Source organism: Zalophus californianus, chromosome 1 (genome assembly GCF_009762305.2).
Source record: "Zalophus californianus isolate mZalCal1 chromosome 1, mZalCal1.pri.v2, whole genome shotgun sequence".
In the NCBI taxonomy this organism is placed as follows: domain Eukaryota; kingdom Metazoa; phylum Chordata; class Mammalia; order Carnivora; family Otariidae; genus Zalophus; species Zalophus californianus.
In genome coordinates, this window is record NC_045595.1 from 127691777 (window position 1) to 127697422 (window position 5646).

The following is a 5646-nucleotide window of genomic DNA, read 5'->3' on the forward strand; positions in this document are numbered from 1 at the left end:
GCCACCCAGGCACCCCTGGAACTCATTTTTAAGCAAATATTTTCATAGACAATTTTGATGCTTTGTCCAATACTTCATCTGCTAGAATTCACATAATAATTTCTCAATGAGGATTTTCTGTAATCTTCATTGTATGGGTAAAAAATACAGAAAAATGTCTTTCCCGCAATTTCATCATTCATTCATTCCTCCATTCAACAAAAAACTGCTGTGAAGCAGTTACATAGGGAGGAGGAAGTCATCCAATTGCTCTCTCAGTTTAATGTTCATTCCTTTGCCTCAAACTACGTTTCTTGTTATTCTTTCATTGTTTCTGAAATTGAAATATCTGAGCCTTGCTCCTGGGAAGGGAACCAAGGACAGTGCTGATTTCACAAAAATGGAAATTTCTGGATACAAAGCAAGCGACACTGTATATAGGGTTTTAAAGTTTAATAAGGTTAGATAGAAAGATATTATGAAGCTGTATATTACTAGTATTAATATTCAGCCATTATTGGAAAAATAGAATTCTCTTTCTATTCAGCATTAAGATTTTAATTAATTTTATTGATGCATGAAAAGATTTTACTAATAATATATAATCTTCAAAAATTATATTTAGAGATTTTTGCTTTCTTTTCATGCCTTTTAAATCTTCAAACTGTGTCTTTTTTTTTCTAGGTAATAATTTTCTATATTATGGCTGTCTTCCCTATGAAAAGTTCTCATTAAAAAATAGATTTAGAAAATTATGGTATTTGGAGTTCTATTATCACCTCACTCACTGGAATTCTGTAACACAATTGCCTAAGAGAATTTGACTGATTGCTCAAACACCAGATCAAGTAAATGGAAAATAAAAACAGTAGACATAGTTTGATTTTCTTCTATATGGGCTTTCCAAATGTCATGGCATGAATGAGACCACTTTGTAAAAGCAGCATAAGAAACTGTGTCTCTAAAACGCAAAACGGATCCAAGACAAGAGGGATCATTAGTGAAAATTCTCCCCTGGAGGAAAAGGAGTGGGTGGGCTTGAATAAAGAAATGGGGGCAGAGCCAGGGCATGGGAAACTTAAGAAAACGTTCTCCCAAACCTACACATTAACAGATAGACAGATCATACCTTGCCCCCTAAGGGCCTAGAGAATTTGAAAAGAGACAATCTCATGAAGACGTCTGTAGGACGTCTGCAGGCCTCTCATGAGGTCCACAAATGGAGTCTGAAATGATGTATTTTCCTTGTGCCTGGACTTGATGGGGAAAATCCCAGAGGCAAGAGAAGATGCTCTTGTACCCTGTAATCCAGAATAATATAAGGGGGAAAACTGAGAGTGTAATATACACATATTCTATAGTTCTAAAATTAATAAACTACATCCACAAAAGTAAAAACCCTCATTTAGATATTTTTTAAGAAGGCCGTATGGAAAGAATTCTCCATGGATAGTATTAGATGTGGCTTTCAGTAATATTTTAAGATAAATCATTGTTCCCTGTTGAGAACCATGCTGAATAAAAAGAGAAAGTGGTACAGAGTTGAAAAAGAGAAAAAATTATGGGGTAGGAGCAAACAAGTGTGAAATAAATTGGCCTTCCCCAGTGCTGAGAAGACACAGACTGGTCAAAACAGAGTCTCAAGGGAGATTGCCCAGTTGCTGCTACTGTGGACACCTTCGGTTATCTAATTTTCTTGATTGGAATTTGGCTATTAGTAGCAGAGGACTATATTTCCCGAATCCTCCTAATATGCAGCCTTCATGTGACCGATTAATTGTTAAAGAAAAATGATCTGCAGCAAAGACTGAGGAATAATTAAATAGCAAAGAAAGATTGAAAGGGCCAGTTAGTAAAAATAATAGTAAAAATTTATTTTTTTACTTATATTTTATATTAGACTTATATTAGTAAAAATAACTATAATAATTAACAACTAGGGTTTATTTATCATTAAATGTCTGTCAAGCACTTTCATGTATAAAGTGTACTTCACATATATAAGGCACTTTACTTGTATAAGAAGTTTCTTATAAATAAGAACCTATATTTATTATCTGCATTCTATAGATGACGAAGCTGAGGATGAAGGTAGATGTGTGACTTACCTCTATACAAAACTGCAAAACATCAGAGAGAGTGATGCATCAATCTGACTCCAGAGTTTGAAAGCTTAGCCAGCCTACTACTTCACCTCGGTACTGCCCCCTGCACAGAGCTCTTGATTACTGTACACCAGCCCTCACTGATCTTCTCAGTCTAAGGAATTTGTACACAACACAAAAATAACTTAAAATACAATGTACCCAACAATGTCACTCCTATGTGCATGCTCAAGAGAAACACAGACATATGTGTACCCAAAAGATATATGAGCATGTTCATGGCAGCACTATTTTGCCAAAAGCTAGACATCACCAAAATTTCATCAACAGTAGAATGGATAAATACATTGTTTTATATGTGTGCAATGGATTACTATACGATGATGAGAACAAATGAACTACAACTATGCACAACAATATAGCTGAATATCACAATCAAAATGCTGAGTGGAAACCCGATAAATGAAACAAGCTAGGCACAGAGAAACAAAATCTGCATGATCTCACTTATATGTAGAGTCTAAAAGGTCAAACTCATAGTAACAGAGAGTAGAATCGTGGTTACCAGAGGCTGGAGGGAGGGGGAAATAAGGAGATGTTGGTCAAAGGGAACAAATTTTCATTTATGAGTAAGTTCTGTAGACTTAATGCACAGCATGGTGACTATACTTAATAATAATGTACAGCATACTTGAAATTTGATAAAGAGTAGATCTCAATACAAAAAAAAAAAAGGAAATTACGTGAGGTGACTAACATGTTGATTAGGTTGATTGTGGTAATCATTTCACAAGGTAAACAGATATCAAGACTTCATGTTTTACATCTTAAATATATAAGATTTTTATTTGCTGGTCATAACTTAATAAAGGTAGGGGAAAATATCTTTGCCTGTACTCATTCTTCTTCCTTTTTTTAGAGAAAAAAATAGCGCGTCTTAAAGAGGCACTTTCAATATCAAAAATTGGAAACAAAATAAATACTCATTATTGTAGGAATAGACAATAAAATACCCCCATACCAAATAGCCATTAGAAAGCAGGCATTAAAAGGAATGTGAAACATATACACATTCGTCTGGAAGTACATCAGTGATATGTTTTTTAAAGTAAACTGTAAAACAATATGTATACAATGATTTATTTTTTATAAAAGTGAAATGTATATATGTGTAGGCGTACATGTGTGTAAGTGTGTTATCAAGGCATACAAAATAAACCAACTAAATATATCCCAAACTTTTAGTGGTATGGAGAAGAGAGCAGGACTGGGGTGGTTTAGGCTGGAGTTAGGGAACTCATGTTGGGAGATTGAAAGTCTAAAGACAAGAACTTACTCTTCTTTAAAACTTTTTTAAAAAATTGGCTACTTTTCCATAGTTTGGCTATCGTGGACATTGCTGCTATAAACATTGGGGTGCAAGTGCCCCTTTGGATCACTACATTTGTATCTTTAAGGAGGGTACGTGATGTAATGAGCACTGGGTATTATATAAGACTGATGATGGGAGCCTGGGTGGCTCAGTTGGTTAAGCGACTGCTTTCGGCCCAGGTCGTGATCCTGGAGTCCCGCGATCGAGTCCCGCGATCGAGTCCTGCATCGGGCTCCCTGCTCGGCGGGGAGTCTGCTTCTCCCTCTGACCTTCTTCCCTCTCGTGCTCTCTATCTCTCATTCTCTTTCTCTCAAATAAATAAATAAAATCTTTAAAAAAAAAAAAGACTGATGAATTACTGAACCCTACCTCTGAAACTAATAATACACCATATGTTAATCAATTGAACTTAAGTAAATTTAAATACATTTTAAAAATTGGCTACTTTTACTTTTCTTGTGTTTTCAGTAGTTTAAAAACTTCAAAAAAGGAAAATAAATATTTGATGTTTTAGTAATCTCTTACTTTTTCAAGAGAATTTCTTTCTTAGTATTTCTTACCCTCCTACCCTCAAATGTTTACTTTCCTTTCCTTCCTCATTTCTTTCTCTCAGCTTAAAAAATGCATTCACGTTTTCTTCTGAATGGAAGGAAGAAAAAAAAGTCCACTAATTCCAAATCACTTTATAGCAAACTATCTTGTATCATTTTTCTTCCTTTTATATAAGGTTAATACAAACTACACTCCTTTCCTTGCCTCTCTTCTTATGCCTGAACACACTGAAGTTAGGCTCCTATTTCTGAGTACTCATTAAAACATCTCTGACAAAGTTCACCAATGATTTCTTAATTAATTAATACAGTGGATTACTTCTAACTTCACTTTATTTATACTTATCTGGTGGTCTCTGACATTAATGTCCCTTCCTTCTTCCTCTGAAAACTCTCCCTCAGTTTTTGAGTTAGCAGTCTCCCCCGAATAATTTTCTAATTATTTCTTCAAAGTCACCTTTGTGGACTTACTTCTCCCAGCTCCTTCTTAAATGGTGGTGGATCCAAGGATCCTGTTCTTGTCTATTTTATTCTCACTTTGCACAATCTTGGATGATAGCAACGAAACTTAGAGGTTCAATCACTACATGCAGAAGATCCCCAAATCAGTGAGTTCAAGCCTGGAGTGCAGAGCCTCCGTGAGGAACTAGTCCCTGGGTATTGCTATCTGAATGTCCTCTAGGCGGGTCGAAAGGGGCATATCAAACTAGCCTACTTCTCTCCTTTACTCCTTAGCTCAGTTACTACCATAGGTTCACCAGGTTCCTAAGTTAGGAATCTGGGTGTCTGTCTTGAATTTATTCAGTTCAGTTACTACCATACTTAGCTCAGTTACTACCATAGGTTCACCAGGTTCCTAAGTTAGGAATCTGGGTGTCTGTCTTGAATTTATTCTTTTATTCATTCCATCCACTACATTGTATCCATTGCCAACTCCTGTAGATTCTAATTACATGTTTTGTGTTAAGAATCTTCCCTCTGCATCTCCACTATTTGTGTGTTAGTTCAAATTTGCATCATCTTTCACTGAGATTATTGTTCTAACTTCTTAATTCATGGTATCCCTTCCATTCCATCCTCCATCTGCACACTGCTGCTGATCTTATCTTCCTGATAATGTAGATCTGATCTTATGGCTGCCATGATTGAATACTTAAAAATGGTTTCCATTGTCCATAGACCATCCACCAACAATTCTTGCTTTATATTTTGCCATGCCTTTCTCTTCAGATGCCTATAACTAGTGGTAAGCCTAGCTTACAGCTATTGTGATGTACCATGTTGTTTCATACCCCCTGTGCATCTGTCCATTGAACAAAGAATGCCCACCCTTTCTACCTGCTTAGCTCCCTGGCATTGTTTAACATGTTTTCAAAGATCTATTGGGAAAAATTATGTAATTCCTTTGTGTGTCCCTGCTATCCTGACTAACTCCAGAATTTTAAATTCCCAAACAAGCAAGTATCAGCATCCAAGTACACCAGTTTGCATTTTACACAATCTGTTTCCAAGGCAACTAAATGCTTAAGATGGCAAATCTCATTTCAGCTATGTCGTTGGCCATCTTTGTTCATTTATATGCTAATCAAAATGGAAAGCAATATGATGTAATGATGATGGTTATTCCATAAGACTGTGT